Here is a 20,275-nt window from a genome sequence, read left to right as displayed (position 1 = left end):
CGATGCCGGCTACAACAATGCCATACGAATGCCTGTTCTCACTTTCAGGTGAGATTGTAAACAAGATGTGGGCAGCATTATCTCATGCAAATTTTAACCAAACTTGTTTATCTGAGCGACTGGCTGAAGTAGGACTGCATGGACTTGTAGTTTCTGTAAACTTGTAAAGTTTTACATTCTTTTATTTTTAAATGCAGTTATTTTTTGAACATAATTGTCCATTTGTATGTTCAGCTTTCATTATAAAGAGATTGCCCTACAGTACTTGTATTAGGTGAATTGAAATATACTATTTCTTTTGTTTTTTAGAGTGAAAATATTTATAATCAAAAATAAATATAGAGTGAGCACTGTACAGTTTGTATTCTGTGTTGTAATTGAAATCAATGTATTTGAAAAATGTAGAAGACATCCAAAAATATTTAAATAAATGGTATACGATTATTGCTTAACAGTGCGATTAATCACGATTAATTCTTTTAATGAGTGATTAATCATGATTAATTTTTTAATCGCTTGACAGCCCTACTCCCAATGTATGTATAGTACCTCTTTTTACTGCCTTTTATGTCCCTTGCTAGGTATAACTCATTTTGTGCTTTACCCTCTATGATTTTGTCCCTGCATGTTTATTCTATTCTTTTATACTTATCCTAAGCAATTTATTCATGTTTCACCAGCCTCGTCCTTTTCTTCCTGTCTTTCTTTTGCATCAGGATAATTTGAAGTTGTGCCTTTAATATTTTCTCTTTGAGAAACTGCCAGCTCTCCTGAACAACTTTTTCCCCTTAAATGTTCTTCCAGTCGGACCTTAACTACCAGTTCTCTGAATTTGTTAAAGTCTACATTTTGAAGTCCATTGTCCAGTCTGCTGCTCTCACTCCTTCCTTTCCTTATAATTATGAAAACCATCATAATAATATAATGTTGGTGCCACTCTGTGTGCAGGTCATCTGGGCACATTATCTTCTGCTGAAGTACTATTGTAAAATGCCCAGATTTTCCCAGAATAGACTGATGCAAACACAAGCAGAATGGTAGCACAAAACTGGACACATGGTTGTGCTGTGAAAGAAAAAAGAAATCAGCACATATCACCCAGAAGAGATGTCCTTGGTTACTGATTTAACCTACAAAAGGCAGGAAAAAAATTAAAGCGCAGATCTGAAATCTGTTCTTAGCATGCCCTATAGGGTACACCTACCTTTCAATTAAACACCCATGACTGGCCCATGTCAGCTGACTCAGGCTTGCAGGACTCAGGCGGTGGGGCTGTTTCTGATGAGATTGCCTATAATGGCATGTGGCCCATCTTGTGACTGCTAGCAGAAAATATCTCCAACAGCCAGAGATGGGACACTAGATGGGGAAGGCTCTGAGTTACTACAGTGAATTTTTTCCAGGTGTCTGGCTGGTGGTGTCACTGACTTGCTCAAATTCTAACTGATCACCATAGTTGGTGTAGGGAAGGAATTTTCCCCTGGGTTGATTGGCAGAGAATCTAGGATTTTTTGCCTTCCTCTGCTGCATGGAGCACGGGTCATTTGCTGGTTTGAACTAGAGTAAATGGTGTAACGTGATGTCTTTAAATCATGATTTTAGGTCTTCAGTAACTCAGCCAGAAGTTATGGGTCTATTACAGGAGTGGTTGGGTGAGGTTCTGTGGCCTGTCATGTGCAGGAGATCAGACTAGATGATCACGATAATCCCTTCCAGCCTTAAAGTCTATAAGTCTATGGTTCTAACTGTGGTGTAGATGTTCAGGCTCAGGCTGGAACCCACCTCTGGAACCCTGCAAGGGGGAGGGTACCAGAGCCTGGGCTCCAGCCTGAGCCTGAATGTCTGCACCACAATTAAACAGCCCTGCAGCCTGAGCCCTACAACTCCAAGTCAGCTGACACAGGCCAACTGCGGTGCACAAGAGGGATTGTACCTTGCATCTAACAGAGGCTGCATATTGGCTTCATGTTCATCTTCCTCCCCAACAGCTTGTAGAAAGATCAAATTCAAATTTATTTGTATTCAATTTTGGCCCCAAACACCAAACCTATATACATATCATTCTTTACGCACAATGGTACAAAGAGGCTTAAGGTTTGACACTTTGTAAAAAGAAGTTGAAAACTAAAAGGGTTGAGTGCAATGCAAAAGAACAAAACAGATTGAAACACCTCACAGAAAGCTAAATATATACAACTGAAAAGCCTTAGGAAACTACAAAAAAACAGCTAGGAAAATCCAACATCTATCTAACCATGATTCTGGGTAATAAAAGACGACAAGGGAATTTAAGATGAAGATTAAAATGTTGTACAGAGTATACAAGTTCAATCAGGAACCTTATGCAGGGAAAAAATACTGCTATAATGTTTTGTACAACACATAATGCATCAAATGCCATTTTAAGGATATTTGAATACCTGAGAACTTATCAACATATTTTTATAAGATGCACTCCTTTATAATTAAGTGATACTAGGATGGGTATCCCGTTTTATGAGGCAATAATCGAGTTCCTGAGTGCCTTGTACATTAGTTTATGTTGATGTGGAACCAAATTATTGCCTTGTAAAAGTCTGCCTATTCCATTAGTGCTCTTATGGTCCATATGAAAATTGGAAATAAATAGGATAAAAAAAAGAAATTTCCAAGTTATTGACAAATTACTGAAGAGAGTTATTTAGAAATGGCAATAATGGACAGTTGACTGGGAGTGTTTTCTGGGCTTCACTGCTATGATTAATGTGAAAAAGAAGTCAAGTAAAACCACCATTTTGCACTTACAGAGCACCTTTCATCTGAAGACATGAAGCAACTCTGAAACTGAGGCCCAAAGTTCTTCACAAAAGTAGGTGTTACCCTCACTTTATAGATGTGGAAAATGAGCCACAGTCAGAAGTTGCTTAACCAAGGTCACACTGTGAGTCGTTGAAAAGCAAAGCCAAGGATAGAAACAAGAAGGCCCTCTCAGTGATTGGATCCTATCACTAGACCTCACTCACAGAAATGCTAATAACTAACTGGTGGCTCAAGAACACGGAAGTGGATTCCTCCATTGTGTAAGATAAGTCTAAGAAGCTTCACACTTTAACTTTTGCCGGGGTTGTGATAATGTCACCACTGAATTGTACAATCTTGGTCTATTATTTATCAGACCAGTATTCTTCTTAGTGAAAGATAGGACTAGTCGCAAACATTCCACATGGAAGAAAATATTCATTTGTAGTACAATGAACTTCTGTGAACTTAGGAGACAGAGTGCTTTAGTCTCACAGCAGAAGTCTGAGACAGCTATGCTGGGAGTTCATATTGTATTTAATTCCAGTTGGCTAAATATCAGTGTCTGTATTTCAGAAAAAGCTTTATAAAAAGTTTTATACTTTTTAAAACTTTCAGTACAGTTTAAATCAGGTTTTTTATTTCTCTGGACTACAAAAGAACCTTTTTATAATATTGCCTTCAACTAGTATTCCTTAATCCTTACCTTTGAGGAGCAAAAGTCTGACTTTCTGGATAGACTCCAGTCCACTGAAAAACTACTTTTCATTACTAAAGTAGACAATTGTCCAATAAAACAAGGCAAAGAAATATATATCTTGCAAATAGCTCCAAATTCAGTAGTCATGACTTATTCAACCTCAATAAAATGCTTTGTACAAATCAGCAAATAAAAGCTTCCTTTACTGGCTTGCACAAAGTGATTTGTATTGGAACATAGTTTTATAATGTGGTATCAAGCCTGGAAATGTATTGAATCAAAGCTTTGTAATCTGTTCATGAATGAATAAGACTGTATAACAGGAAAAACTTTTCTAAATACAATAACAGAGTTTTAGAAAATGTCACCTACTAAATTATACAACCATCTGAATAAGCCCATTGAATTCAGAAATTTGGAAACTGGCATTTGTATGTATGCAGCTCTTAACAATTTGCACATTTCATTTTATGCAAGAGGTTCCCAGAGTGCTTTACAAATATGAATGAAGCCTCACAAAGAGCCTTGTGAGGTTGTTAAGCGTTGTTATACTCTTTTAAATATATGTAAACTGAGGCACAGAGAGGCTGAGTGATATGCTGAAGGCCACACAGCAAATTCTAGAAAACTCTTCAACTCATCTATTCAGTGATCTCCAATCCATCTCCTCATTTATCCCTCCCTGAGTACCATTGACTCTACTCCACTCTCTAGAAACTCAGCTCCCTCTCCAATTTGGACTCTGAGGTCCACTCCCTTCTGCACACCTCACTTTCTCCCTTAGTTCCTGGCATATCATTTTCTACCTTATCCCTAAACCAGACTCCAACTTCTGTCCCCTGACCTTATAGCTGAACAAAGGATAACATATATATTTATTTTATACAGGCCTAGGAAGCAATACATTAGAGTATCTTTAAAAATTATTTATGCTATAATTTGTTATGAAGAAATATTGAGACTTTTTAAAAAACCAAGTAGAGTGATGGTACAGAAAATTATTTTATGCAAAAGATTAAGTTTAAGTGAACACTATATGCTTTGCATGTTGCAGCATTTTTTAATCTAGCACTTTCTGTCAGTTATGTTGTCTTTAGAAATAAACACACACACACACTACACTTTTACCAAGCCCTAGACATGTATTACTTCTTCCATGGTATTTTTTCATTAAATACCCCTACTAGTAAGCTGGCTTCTTATCCTCAATTAAAAACACATGCCTTTACACAGCTCTACACAATATCAGTATATTAATATTAACCTAAATACAAAGACATATGTCTGATAAGAGCCTGAGAATTTCTTTGGAGCACTACAAGTAGCATTTGAGTATCTAGTCTTATTTTTTTCTACCATGCTTCAATGTTCCTATGTATTTTTAATCACAATAAGTGATTTCATTTTAAATATAATATTATTTTAAAACAGATTTCTAAAATATGAACTTGAACAGGAGGAAGCCAAGAAATATTTTTAGCTCTTACATTAGCATTGCAGTTTTTTGCTATCACACTGAGCTCCCAGAAATACTATAGTTAATTTTCTAACTGTGATCCATCCACGCACATCAGTCCTCAGCAAACAAAGGTTTTTTCAACATTGTTCCTCTGCTTCATGCTGAAGAGTTTAGCTGGTATCTTGCTATACCTGGCAGAAATAAGTTAGTGAGGCAAAATCATTCATTACCTTGTTAAATTTACCACCAGGGTTAAATCTGCTATAATAGCAGTTCTAAAATGTTAGCAACCCAACGCCCCCCATTTTGATTTAAAAATTTTTCACAGACTCCGAAACCTCCTGCTCAGCCCCAAGCCCTGCCCCCATTCCACCCCTTCCACCAAGGCCCCACCTCCAGCCCAGCTCTTCCCGTCCTCACTCCACAACTGCCCCTCTTCCCCGCCTCTTTCCGCCGCCTCCCCCAAGTGCGTCCCATCCCCACTCCTCCCTGTCCCTCCCAGCACCTCCTGCATGCCTCTGAACAGGTGTTCAGCAGTGTGCAGGAGGTGCTGTGAGAAAGGGGGAGGAGTTGAGGGAGAGAGGGTAAGGTTTGATCAGCGGGGCCCGTGGACTCCCTGGAGCACCCTTGTGGACCTCCAGGGGTTACCCCAGTTTGAGAAATGCTGTGCTATAACATCCTTGACTAGTATCACTCTGCAGCTTTCTGTTGTCAGTAATCAACCAGTTAAAAAGATATGTCTTAGTATCAGAGAAGTTCTGCAATATTGAAGTCAAAGCTCGTTACACAAATATGAGAAATCTTTTAGGAATACATCAGTAGGTCTACTCCTGTGCATAAATGTTTGCAGAAGTGGCACCTTAAAAATGTATGTGGTGCCTATTCTTCACCCACAGAAGGATTCGTTTCTGTAATTAAATCATAAGCATATAAGTGACTGTTAATCTCTCTCCTCACCTTGCTCTTTGATGCATGGCTGTCATAACCATACAGCTAAGGGTAGCCTAGAATTCCTCCTTACCTGTAAGGGGTTAAGAAGCTCAAATAACCTGGTTGGCACCTGACCAAAAGGACCAATGGGGAAAGAAGATATTTTCAAATCTTGGAGAGGGGGGAAGGCTTTGTTGATGTGTTCTCTGGGGAAAGCAGAGAGGCATCAGGTAAAAAAACTCCTCCTATAAACCATCCTGTACAAGTCTCTGATATTACAAAAATAGTACATAAATAAGGCAAGGCGCGTTAGATTACCTTTTGTTTTCATTTTGTGAATTTTTCCTTTGCTAGAGGGAAGTTTATCCTGGTTTTTTGTAACTTTAAAGTTTTGCCTAGAGGGGAATCCTCTGTGTTTTGAATCTGATTACCCTGTAAAGTATGTACCATCCTGATTTTACAGAGGTGATTCTTTTACCTTCTCTTTAAATAAAATTCTTCTGTTAAGAACCTGATTGATTTTTCATTGTTCTTAAGATCCAATGGTTTGGGTCTGTACCAATTGGTGAGTATATTATTCTGAAGCCTTCCCAAGGAAAGGGATGTAGGGCTTGGGGAAGTATTTTGGGGGAATAGGACTCCAAGTGGTCCTTTCCCTGGTTCTTTGTCTAAATCACTTGGTGGTGGCAGCATACTGTTCAAGGACAAGGCAGAATTTGTGCCTTGGGAAAGTTTTTAACCTAAGCTGGTAAAAATAAGCTAAGGGAGTCTTTCATGCGGGTCCCCACATCTGTACTCAAGAGTTCAGAGTGGGAAAGGAACCCTGACAATGGCTTTATACCCAACACACAGAAAAAAATTCCAATTTTACTTGTAAGTACAGGATCAAGCCCTAGAAGAAACCTAAACCTTAACCCCACTGAAGCTATGACTTATCAAGGTGGTCACTCTTTTAGGTGAGGAGAGCAGTTTTCCATCCATCAGTGTTCAGACAATCATTGAAAAGCTCATAATGTCTATATCTGTGCATTTTAGGTCTCTTGTTTAAAATGTTATTTTGCATATATGTTATTTTTCCTTTTCAGCTGTTTTGCTTAGCATTTTATCTTCTAAAAATGCAATAGAAATACTCTGACAATAATGCAGGAAAAATTGCTAGACACAGCAGTCAACTTAATGTAGTGATGAAGCTGGATGCATTGGGACTGGGCTGAGAGCTATAAAAATTTGCCATCCCATTTTAATTTACCGGGAATATGAAGCTACGGCACTAATTACTCTACATCAGTCAATGCTATTGCACTATACAATTACTCATTGTGACACTCTGTACCTCAAAGTAGCACCCTGGAACCCCCATATTCACCACTGTCATATAATTATGATATGTTTTGTACAAAGTATGCCTTGTGAGGTATCATTTTAAAAGTCTTGATTTGTTGAACATTAATATCCTGTTGGATTGTACATATTGTCATTGTATGTGAAGTTATGAAGTACTGCTATATGCAGGGGTGAAAGTAAGCCGGTACAGGCTGGTACGGCGTATCAGTAAAAAGTGGCTGCCGGTACGTGCCCATATTTAACTGACATTAAAGCACTGCCGCAGCAAAGGACCCTACTTAAAGTGTTGCCTGTTGCTGCCCCGCCCCCCAGGCAAAAGCAGCAGCTGCCCCAGGGTCGCGATTGAAAAGAACCTGGGGCTCCGGCCACTGCTGCCGCTACTGCAGCACTGACCAGAGCCCTGGGCCCTTTAAATCACTGCTGGAGCCCTGGGCGGCGTGGGACAGGCAGTGCAGATGGGCTGGCTCGGAGATGCTGACCCCTCCAGCCCCGCTTCCTCCGCCTGAGGCCCCGCCCCTTCTGGGGTCTGGAGCCAGCCCCCTTCCAGTAAGTGTGGAATATTATTTTCACCCCTGACTATATGTGCTATTGAAATATGTTGTGAGGTAGGGAGATGCTTACAACCAGACTTTCTGTAAGGACAAAGAAGCACTGGCCAGATGGGCATTGATGGCCCATCAAAAAAGAATCAGCTATCCCAGAGGCTCTTTAGAGAAAGCACATATGCAATGGAGATTGTTTGACCGATGGAGACTGCCTGACCCATCACAGCTAGAATCTTTCTAGCTGATGGAAGAAGGTATAAAAAGAGAGCCAGTGACATATCACCTGGCCTTTCTCCCCACCATTTCAACACCTAGAAAATTGTCTGAAAGACAAAGAGTTTGGACATGGAGTTCGGTGCAAGGCTGGAAGAGGTCCAGTAAGTGTATCAAAGAACTGTAAACTGCTGGTACTATCTGTTAGGGTGAGAGTCAGTTTGATTCAAATCATGCTTAGTCTGTTTAAGTTAGAATTTAGACTGCAGATTTATTTTTGTTTCTTAGGTAACCAACTTTGATCTCCATGCCTGCTACTTACAATCACTTGAAATCTATCTTTTTACAGTTAATAAATCTGTTTTACATTTTACCTAAAACTCAGAGTGTTTCTGGTTGAAGTGCTTGGGGAATCTCAGCTCCGACTACAAAGGCTAGTGTATGTCCATTCCACGGAGCAGTGAAGTAGGTAATGAGCTTACAGTGGCCAGGTTTCTGTCCAATTCTGGGGTGTAGGGCTGGAACTGGAGGGAATTGTCTGAAGCCTCTCTATGTATGGTTCATGAGTGGCTGGGAGATCATTCATGTAACTCAGTTAGGTGTGTCCCTGCCTGTGGAGGGCTGTGTAAGTGGAGTGCCTGCCAGAGACTTGTAGCTTGACACTAGCATCACAGTGTGAGGGATAGCCCAGGCAGGTGGGTTTGGAGGGCTCAGTGGTCCCATGGTCCAGGTTGCACCCCAGGGACACCGTTACACTCATCTAGTGATCTCTAGGATGGAAAAAGAAAATATAACAACTCCCTTCCTGCATTCTATGAAATATAAACATCGGAGCCCAGTTATCAAAACTGAGGGTTACCTAAAATATATTGTTGACATCTCACTAAAAATGCCCAAGAACAGTTTTTGCCCTGTTGGCTTGTTCATTGCCAGTCCAGGCAACACCATTATTTATCTTCCCAAACAGCTTCCCTGTGGATTTCTCCCTCCCTGAGAAGATCTCCACAAAGCTTGTCTGGCTAGAGGTAGATATCAGAGCAGAAGTAATTTGAGGAATGGAACTTCAGCATAAACCTTTTCTGAAAATAGATATTTTTCTCACTTCTTTGATCCTCAATAGCCACAAATCCTTGTGTCTGCCATGCCATATGCTGAACATATAGACATTCAGGCCTCATTCTGATTCCATCAGTACAGGCTGAAGCAAAAGAAGAAATCATCCAGAAGGAATAGCAACCATCCTTATGTGATCCTCCCAAGCCCAGCTAGCCTAGGGAGGAAAGGAGTGAATTAGTCTCAACTCCAAGTCAGTTGCACATCATACTGCAACTAGCCTTTAGAACTGACCTTGGAAAAGAATGTTTAAGGACAGACTTGTAATTTGCTATGGTACAGCAAAAATGTATGCAGCCATGCAGGTATCCTGAAAGCCCCAGTAGTCTACATAGGGTATGCATTGTTCATCTTAAGGCTCTACATGGGTTAAATATTAATACCTCAGTGATATGAAAAACTGTTATCAATATAAAAAGAAAAGGAGTACCCGTGGCACCTTAGAGACTAACAAATTTATTAGAGCATAAGCTTTCGTGAGCTACAGCTCACTTCATCGGATGCATTTGGTGGAAAAAACAGAGGAGAGATTTATATACCCACACACACAGAGAACATGAAACAATGGGTTTATCATACACACTGTAAGGAGAGTGATCACTTAAGATAAGCCATCACCAGCAGCGGGGGGGGGAAAAGGAGGAAAACCTTTCATGGTGACAAGCAAGGTAGGCTAATTCCAGCAGTTAACAAGAATATCAGAGAAACAGTGGGGGGTGGGGTGGGAGGGAGAAATATCATGGGGAAATAGTTTTACTTTGTGTAATGACTCATCCATTCCCAGTCTCTATTCAAGCCTAAGTTAATTGTATCCAGTTTGCAAATTAATTCCAATTCAGCAGTCTCTCATTGGAGTCTGTTTTTGAAGCTTTTTTATTGAAGGATAGCCACTCTTAGGTCTGTGATCGAGTGACCAGAGAGATTGAAGTGTTCTCCAACTGGTTTTTGAATGTTATAATTCTTGACTTCTGATTTGTGTCCATTCATTCTTTTACGTAGAGACTGTCCAGTTTGGCCAATGTACATGGCAGAGGGGCATTGCTAGCACATGATGGCATATATCACATTGGTAGATGCGCAGGTGAACGAGCCTCTGATAGTGTGGCTGATGTGATTAGGCCCTATGATGGTATCCCCTGAATAGATATGTGGACAGAGTTGGCAACGGGCTTTGTTGCAAGGATAGGTTCCTGGGTTAGTGGTTCTGTTGTGTGGTGTGTGGTTGCTGGTGAGTATTTGCTTCAGATTGGGGGGCTGTCTGGGAATGGATGAGTCATTACACAAAGTAAAACTATTTCCCCATGGTATTTCTCCCTCCCACCCCACCCCCCACTGTTCCTCTGATATTCTTGTTAACTGCTGGAATTAGCCTACCTTGCTTGTCACCATGAAAGGTTTTCCTCCTTTTCCCCCCCCCTGCTGCTGGTGATGGCTTATCTTAAGTGATCACTCTCCTTACAGTGTGTATGATAAACCCATTGTTTCATGTTCTCTGTGTGTGTGGGTATATAAATCTCTCCTCTGTTTTTTCCACCAAATGCATCCGATGAAGTGAGCTGTAGCTCACGAAAGCTTATGCTCTAATAAATTTGTTAGTCTCTAAGGTGCCACGGGTACTCCTTTTCTTTTTGCAAATACAGACTAACACGGCTGCTACTCTGAAACCTGTTATCAATATAAGGCTCAATATTGTGCCAAGGAATCAGTAAGAATGGGGATCAGGACTTCCCCATCTAACTTTCCTTACGACTTGACATTAATTTATCTTATGGCATATATGTTGTATAATTATGTAATAGAAATAGAAAACCCAATTATAATGCAAACAGGGAAGTGAGCAAAGAAAAAGTTTCAGAGTCTGATGGGAACGTAGACTCCACTCTTGGAATTTCTTAGCACAAAAGCCCTATTCATGTTTTTTGCAGGAAAAATTAATGGGGAACTGTAATAGTACATTAAGTTTTTCATTTGGAAGATAGTACAATGTTCAGTAACTGTTTATATTCCTGATCCAACGTCCATTAATGTCAAAGAGAACCTTTGTGCTGACTTTAATGGGCATTGCAGTGGGCCCCATGTAAAAATATTAAAATGACCTTCAATTTTTTTCTTATTCATAATATTTATTTCATCAGGACTTGAGAAATTTCTATCATTTTAGCAAAATAAATAAATAAGCCAGTAAATAAATAAATAATACCACCTAACTCTCAAATGTGCTAAAATGGAAGTCGGGAATAGGTTTTGGGGCCTAAATTTGGGCTTGATAATAAGAAGCCCCAGTAATATATGAGTGAAGTGAGATAATTTAGAGGCAAATTAGAGATAAGTTAGAACATACCACGTCACATTGTAAAATGTTATAAATATGTTTTGGTGTTAACTAATGTTTTTAGGGAAATCATGCCATATCATCTTTTTGAATTCTTTGAGGGGGTCAACAAAACATCTGGATAACTGTGATCCAGTGGATATAGTGTACTTGGTCTTTCAGAAAGTCTTTGAAAAGTTTCCTTACAAAAGGCTCTTAAGCAAAGTAAGCAATCATAGGATAAGAACGAAGGTCTTCTCATGGATCAGTAACTGGCTAAAACATAGGAAACAAAGTGTAGGAATAAACGGTCAGTTTTCATAGTGGAAAGAGTAAATAGCAGGTTCCCCCAAGGATCTGTACTGGGACCTGTGCTGTTCAACATATTCATAAATGATCTGGAAAACAGTGAGGTGGCAAAGTTTGCAGACAAAATAAAATTACTCAAGATAGTTAAATCCAAAGCAGACTGCAAAGAGTTACAAAGGGATCTCGCAAAATGGGATGACTGTGCAACAAAGTAGCAGAGTATATTCAATGTTGATATATGCAAAAAAATGCACATTGGAAAACATAATCCCAACCATACATACAAAATGATGGGGTCTAAATTAGCTGTTATAATTCAAGAAAGAGATCTGGGAGTCATCGTGGATAGTCCTCTGAAAACACCTGCTCAATATGCAGTGGCAGTCAAAAAAGTGAACAAAATATTAGGATCCATTAAGAAAGGGTTAGATAATAAGACAGAAATTATCATAATGCCAGAATTGGAAAAATTACAGAGAAGGGCAACAAACAGCTTTGATATGAGGAGAGATTAAAAGACTGGGGCTGGTCATCTTGGAAAAGAGACAAGTAAGGGGAGATATGATAGAGGTCTATGAATGGTGTGGTGAAAGTGAATAAGGACGTGTTATTTACACCTTCACATAACACAAGAACCAGGGGTGGCCCAGTTAAATGAACAGGCAGCAGGTTTAAAACAAGCCAATGGACATGGGTGGTGGGCTAGCCCCCCAACCCTGCCCCTTCCACCCAAGTCCACGCCCACCAAAGACCAGCCTGCACTGTGGCTGCTGGCCCCTGCCCAGGCTAGCACCCCCAACCCCTCAGCCCCGGAGCACCAGGCAGTGCGGCCCCAGCCTCCCCAGGCCACGCCGCCCGGCCCGCATGCCCCAGCATCCATGGGCCATACCGCTGGGCCTGACCCCTGCCTGGCTGCTCCCCACCAAAGGTGCCCCCCCGGTAGAGCTGCCAGCCCCAGTGCTGTGCAGGCAGTGCGGCCTCAGCGCCAGGAGGATGGGTGGCATGGCGCAGTCCTAGCGGTGCACTGCAGCTCCCAGCCTGCCTGCCCCAACCTCTGGCACAAAGGGAACAGCAGGCAGGATGGGGTCTGGGGATGGAGCATGGGTGAAATATGTCATTTTTTCCAAAAATATTTTTGGGAAAGCAAAGCCTTCCTGTGCCTACGATACCCGCCACCCATACCAGTGGAAATACTTCACACAATGAACTGTCAGTTTGTGTAACTCATTGCCTGGGGATCTTGTGAAGCCCAAAAGTATAATTGTATTCAAAAAATATTAGGTAAGTTCATGGAGAATAGGTCCATCAATGGCTATTAGCCAAGATGGTCAGGGATGCAACTCCATGCTCTGGGTGTCCCTAAGCCTTGGACTGCCAGATGCTAGAACTGGACGACAAGGGATGGATCACTGGATAATTGTCCTGTTCAGTTTTTTCCCTCTGAAGCATCTGCTATTGGTCATTGTCAGAAGACAGGATTCATAGAGTCATAGATACTAAGGTCAGAAGGGACCATTCTGATCATCTAGTCCTACCTCCTGCACAGCGCAGGCCACAGAATCTCACCCACCCACTCCTATGAAAAACCTCACCTATGTCTGAGCTATTGAAGTCCTCAAATCATGGTTTAAAGACTTCAAGGAGCAGAGAAGCCGCCCTCAAGTCACCCATGCCCCATGCTACAGAGGAAGGCGAAAAACCTCCAGGGCCTCTCCAATCTGCCCTGGAGGAAAATTCCTTCCCGACCCCAAATATGGCAATCAGCTAAACCCTGAGCATATGGGCAAGATTCACCAGCCAGATACTACAGAAAATTCTTTCCTGGGTAACTCAGATCCCATCCATCTAATATCCCATCTCAGGGGATTAGTCCTATTTACCCTGAATATTTAAAGATCAATTACTTACCAAAATCCCATTATCCCATCATACCATCTCCTCCATAAACTTATCGAGTAGAATCTTAAAACCAGATAGATCTTTTGCCCCCACTGCTTCCCTTGGAAGGCTATTCCAAAACTTCACTCCTCTGATGGTTAGAAACCTTCGTCTAATTTCAAGTCTAAACTTCCTGGTGGCCAGTTTATACCCATTTGTTCTTGTGTCCACATTGGTGCTGAGCTGAAATAATTCCTTTCCCTCTCCTGTATTTACCCCTCTGATATATTTATAGAGAGCAATCATATCTCCTGTCAACCTTCTTTTAGTTAGGCTAAACAAGCCAAGCTCCTTAAGTCTCCTTTCATAAGACAAGTTTTCCATTCCTCGGATCATCCTAGTAGCCCTTCTCTGCACCTGCTCCAGTTTGAATTCATCCTTTTTAAACATGGGAGACCAGAACTGCACACAGTATTCCAGGTGAGGTCTCACCAGTGCCTTGTATAATGGTACTAAAACCTCCTTATCCCTAATGGAAATGCCTCTCCTGATGCATCCCAAAACCACATTAGCTTTTTTCACAGCCATATCACATTGGCAGCTCATAGTCATCCTATGATCAACCAATACTCCAAGGTCCTTCTCCTCTTCCGTTACTTCTAATTGATGCGTCCCCAACTTATAACTAAAATTCTTGTTATTAATCCCTAAATGCATAACCTTACACTTCTCACTATTAAATTGCATCTTATTACTATTACTCCAGTTTACAAGGTCATCCAGATCCTCCTGTATAATATCCCGATCCTTCTCTGAATTGGCAATACCTCCCAGCTTTGTATCATCTGCAAACTTTATTAGCACACTCCCACTTTTTGTGCCAAGGTCAGTCATAAAAAGATTAAATAAGATTGGTCCCAAAACCGATCCCTGAGGAACTCCACTGGTAACCTCCCTCCAACCTGACAGTTCGCCTTTCAGTAGGACCTGTTGCAGTCTCCCCTTTAACCAATTCCTTATCCACCTTTTGATGTTCATATTGATCCCCATCTTCTCCAATTTAACTAATAATATTGGACTAGATGGACTATTGGATTGATCCTGTATGTTATGTTCTTAGACACAATGTGAATGTCTTGGATATATTAGTATCTTGATATATTAGTAGTTATTGGAAAGATACTTACATAGACCTTAATTAGATGATGTTCAATGTTAAATAGCCAATAAGACAGAAGTAAATATGTAATTATGGTAGTGGAAATCAAATCTAGATTATCATGAAAGCATCACTGTAAGTGTTGCTATCTTCCATGGCTTTTAGTGTGCTAATTATTCACAAAAATCAGCTTGCTAAGTAATATAGTTTGAGATGTCATTTTAAAAAAATTCTTAACATAGAACTAGCAGTCACAGCTGCAACAAGCATATGGACTTTTAGTGATTACTATAAGCAGTATGAAAAAAAAAGGAGTACTTGTGGCACCTAAGAGACTAACAAATTTATTTGAGCATAAGCTTTCGTGAGCTACAGCTCACTTCATAAGCAGTACAGGAAAAGAAAGCAATATTCAAATAGTTCCACTGTTGGAATTTTGCCAGGGAGGAGCCCCATCTCTTTAAGAAAGAGAGCCTGTACTTCTTGTAAATGGAGGTCAAATGGAAGCATCTCCTCATCTCCAATTATCTAGATGCTAAATTCCAACATAGAATAGTCTGTTCTGCTCTGTCAAAACACTGCACATCTTTAGAAGATACATGTTTAAATGTGTCATCTTTTGGTAGTAATTAGGTTGATATGTTGAGTTTGTCATAGATAGAAATAGAAGTGCATTAGTGACAGATGTTTTCATATATCAAGTTCTGTGTGAAGAATGGTTTACACTATAATGTTTCTGAATTATATTATTTCATTCATTGAGACACATCTGTTTTGAGATATATATTTTTAAATTGACGGCCAACTGTCAATTCAATTGAGGCACGCCACAAATTGCTACTACACTCTCTCAGATTTTGCATAAGCACGTTCACTTCTATTGTGGTCTGCGACAGATAAAACAAACACTGTTACAAACTCACTGTACTGCATATTAGTACCTGCTAGTTAGTTATAAATAAAATGAAGATAAGAGGAATATTATCCATGTTATATATCGATGTCAGATGAAAGATAACCTCCTGTGAATGGATTCACTACAGTAATTGGTCTAGGATTTAAGTCCTCCATGGAGCATCACAAATCCACATGAAGCCCCTGAGTATTTAATTTAGCACTTGGATCTCTTAGTTAACTGAAGTAAATGCAAAAAATTACATATATATTTATTATGCTGTTGTGGCTATATCTGAAAATTCTTTTTTGTGTGCTTTATTTGGAGTGAATTATACTCAAGAGACATATATTGCCATTGACTGCTATTGCCATTGCAGACTGTAGTTCATCAGTTGAACTAGTTCAAAAATATCTTAGGTGAAATAAATGATTAACACTTTAGGAAGGTGTTCAGACTAAAAATCACATTCATTTTAGGATTGAAATGATGAAGTTTTTAGATTTTATGTAAAAATTGATCATTTCTCTGAAGAGCTAATAATAATAATTTCAAGAGATTTTCAACTTGAAGCAGCGAATGTGCATCTCTTCAGTTGCATGTATAATATATGGCTTCCATAACATCTATGCCCACAGACTGTATGGGGGTGGAGGATCTGGCCAGCAGGAGGAGCTTTAAGTACCTTTTGTGTTGTAGTAGTGGAGTTTGATGCTCAGTAGTCATTTAAGGACCTTTTATCTGCGAGCTAGATGACAGTCCTGAAAATTTAATTTAATTTAAACTCTGGCTTTTTTACTGTGAATGTTGCTCCACTGTCTAATAAAAAACACAGGGTAAATTGGCACCAGCCACGCAGAGGATTTTTTTAAGCTGATTTTTTTTCTAGTTTAAAAATCTTAATTTTGACATTTGGATTCTGAGGAAGGGAGGAATCTAGTTTTTCACATTTAGTCCTAAAAACAGAGCTTTTATACATGGATAATTGCTGATGATACTGCAAGTTCCCCACCTATGGTACATTTAGGACTCCAGTGAGTATAAGAAAGTTAGTGTCCTAGCAGAACAAGAATTTAGTGAAGAGGCTGTTGCTCTTCCCCATGAACATCTAGATTAGCCTTGCAAAGATAACATGAAAATTTACTAGTTAGGAAGAAACCTGCATTTTATTCACTATTTTAGACACTGCTTGCCCTGGGTGAGCAAATGTTGCAAGGCTCATGTAGATTACTCCAGTTTTGGCAATGCAAATCAATGGTCTCATCTTCAGTAGCCAATAGGAGCTGCAAGTGCTCAACACCTTTTTTAAAAAGCTATAAGCTACCAACACGTACAGGGAAATGAACTCTTGTGAATAAACACTTTCACTTTATAGTTTTATCATATTCTCTTACATCAATAGGCTCTCAACTTTATAGCTACAGCAGTACAAAGGGGCTGGAAACTGGCCAGTTACCCTTTTCTTCCAGCTTCAGCTTACAGGGGTGCCAGAAGCTATATTGTGTTTCAACTAGTCTTAGCTAGCTGACAGCTCCTTGGAGGATGTTAACAGCTGCCATTGTTTAGGGAAGACCCCAGGCTGTTCTAAACTATGTTGCAGTGAATGGAGAAGAAAAAAAAATCAGGAAGTTGTGTTTGCTCCTTTGTGACTCTACCCTTGCTGTAGTGCATGGAGATTGGGTGTAGCAGAGAATTTGGATCTTTGGAATTTAGGAATTTATAGTTAAAAATCTATTTATCTGGTGTATTTAAGATATTTTCTTACATATTGCAACATTTCCAATTTAATTTAATATTCTAGAACTCCTACTTGGTGGGGAGTGGGGGGACTGGGACTGCACAAGCTATGAGCTTCCACATCCAGCATTTATAATTCCTGGAAGAGGAGATTAGAACTAGAGTAACCAAGTTCAAGTTCCCTTATAAATATTTCTATGTTTGTAAACCACATAAAAATCTTCTGGTGAAAAGTCCGGTATATGGGCCAATTATTACACAATGATCATTGAGTGACTTTAAATAGTGGTTGGCTAATTAATAAGAACTATTAGTAAGAACAGAAATAATTGTTTGCTGTACTGCTTGTATCATGACCAGTGGAACTGGATTCAGAGGGCCCATGTTCCATAGAGCAGAAACTGTTTATTGTAATTCAAATCAATCCATTTCAACCTACACATTCCTGGTATATGCACCATTCTTTAGAATTCACAGTGGCTACACATAATTTAATTTTAACAAGGCAATTCTATAGTACCAAGAGTATTAAATTGTTAGGTCAACTAGATATACACTAACAGCTGCTTTTAACCTTAAAACTAAATACTGAGGCCTGGTCTACAGTAGGAATTTACATTCACGTCTCTCAGGGGTGTGAAAAATCCACTTCCTGGAGAGACATAGCTATAGCGGACTAGCACCCTGGTGAAGATAGTGGTAGGTTGATGGAATTCTGTGGGAGGTGGGGAGGCTGCAGCTGGCCTCTGGAGGGTAGGGGGTGTGAGTGCCTGGGCAGGGGAGAGCCCCAGGGCTGGGCTCTGAGTGGGAGGGAGTGTGAGTGTCTGGCCCCTGGCTGAGCTCTGGGGGGCAGTGTGAGAGTGTCTGGTCCCCTAGCTGGGTCCTGGGGGCAGAGGATGCAGAGAAACAAGAACTGGGCTGTCATAGGGTTTCTTTAACTCTCTACTCCTGGGGAAATTTCTGTGTGTCTGTATTGTTACAGACATATTTGCTGACAAGTATTTTGACACAAATTACCAAAATAATTGAAACTGGAGTGATTATATTGTGTTATTTTGACAAATAACATTTGCAGAATTTTGTAGAATTTTAATATTGTGCATAGATATTTTAACTTTTTTGGTGCAGAATTCCCCCAGAGTAATCTCAGGGAGGTGGATTACCTACACCAATGCCTTTTAAGTGCAGATATACCTTTAGTGACATAAGTTCAATCACTTCAGTGCATGTAGAGAATCTAAAACAGGAGACTCCAGGTTTCTCATTTTATTTTTTTAAAAAATGTAGAGCTCATGAAAGGTACTAGAGATGGAAATATTGTTAATTCCCACAACAGATGCAGAATAGGTAGCAGAGTAGCAGCCGTGTTAATCTGTATTCACAAAAAGAAAAGGAGGACTTGTGGCACCTTAGAGACTAACAAATTTATTTGAGCATAAGCTTGAGCATAAGTGAGCTGTAGCTCACGAAAGCTTATGCTCAAATAAATTTGTTAGTCTCTAAGATGCCACAAGTCCTCCTTTTCTTTTTGAGAATAGGTAGCAGAAGTGTAAGCATCTGCACAAAACTCTGCTAGTGTGCCTCATTCCTAGTCTGGAAGGTCCAGCTATAGGGGTGAAAAATGGTCCCTGTCCATTCAATGCCCTTGTTGGGGTCCTAATGTGATGTAAACAAATGCCCTCTAAGAACTAAACTGAGACAACCTTTTATTTCACATAAGGCTACTCAACCTCCAAAATAGTCATGGCGAGGGCCCTATCAAATTCACAAGCATGAAAATCATGTCACAGACGGTGAAATCTGGTCTTTTGTGTGCTTTTACTTTATACTGTACAGATTTCACTGGGGGAGATGAGAGTTTCTTGATTTGGGGGATCCTGATGCAAAAGGTAGTTGCAGGGCGGGCACAAGGTTATTTTAGGGGGTTGCGGTATTGCCACCCTTACTTCTAAAATGCCTGCAGAGCTGGGCGGCCGGAGAGGGGCGGCTGTCAGCTGGGTGCTCAGCTCTGAAAGCAGCACTCCACCACCAGCAGCAGCGCAGAAGTAAGGGTGGCAATACCATACTATGCCACTATTACTTCGGTGTCGCTACCTTCAGAGCTGGGCGGCTGGAGAGCAGCGGCTGCTGACCGAGGGCCCAGCTCTGCAGACAGCAGCGCAGAAGTAAGGGTGGCAATACCATATCAGGCCATCCTTACTTCTGTGCTGCTACTGCTGCTGGCGGTGGCTCTGCCTTCAGAGTTGGGCTCCTGGCCAATAGGCGCTGCTCTGCAGCTGCCCAGCTCTGAAGGCAGCGCCTCTGCCAGCAGCAGCGCAGAAGAGCAGCTGTCTGTGCTGCAGTGTTGAAGGTTCATGTTTCAAACCCTGATGATCCCTCATTATGGGGAGGCTGTTACAGTTATACGTAAATGGTTTTTACTTTTGCATACAAAAGGAAATTATATATAAAAATCGGTGTTAAAAGACCTTCCCCTTTTCTCCCCATAACCTTGTGACACCCCCTACCCAACTCCTTTTTGAATTAGGACCCCTACAATTACACCACCATGAAATTTCAGATTTAAATAGCTGAAATCATGACTGCGATGGTATGGTATGCTATGACCTGAAATTGACCAAAATGGACCGTGAATTTGGTAGGGCCCCAGTCATGGCTGTCGGTCACTATGCACCTGAGATGAATTTTTGCTTATGTTCTAGAAGTGAAAGGCTCCGTATGTTCTAAATTATATATTCTAACTGTTAAAGGTTATCTATCTACAGTAGGTTGCAAAGTCAAACACCCCCAGGAGCCATCAGAGCCATCTCATAAGAGGTAATGGGCTGCTGAGTCCATATAATATAGGAGCCCAGCTTGGATTTCTCTATCTTGGGAATTTGAGAAACTCCTGCTTCATGTAGT

At 40.5% G+C, this 20,275-nt stretch overlaps 1 protein-coding gene and 1 long non-coding RNA gene across 2 annotated transcripts in view; one reads left to right on the top strand and one right to left on the bottom strand.

Moving 5' to 3' along the window:
• Positions 1-5,994, top strand: part of LOC119855670 — a 31,035-nt gene extending 25,041 nt beyond the window's left edge. Inside the window, exon 3 of the long non-coding RNA XR_005292997.2 lies at positions 2,787-5,994. This is a non-coding gene — a long non-coding RNA (uncharacterized LOC119855670). The remainder of the gene's footprint in view (positions 1-2,786) is intronic.
• Positions 1-20,275, bottom strand: part of ITGA1 (integrin subunit alpha 1) — a 129,537-nt gene that overhangs the window by 90,103 nt on the left and 19,159 nt on the right. The window lies entirely within an intron of this gene.

Source organism: Dermochelys coriacea, chromosome 5, assembly GCF_009764565.3.
Source record: "Dermochelys coriacea isolate rDerCor1 chromosome 5, rDerCor1.pri.v4, whole genome shotgun sequence".
NCBI lineage: Eukaryota > Metazoa > Chordata > Testudines > Dermochelyidae > Dermochelys > Dermochelys coriacea.
Note: the sequence above shows the minus strand (reverse complement) of the source record. Positions and strands in the feature narration are given on the sequence as shown.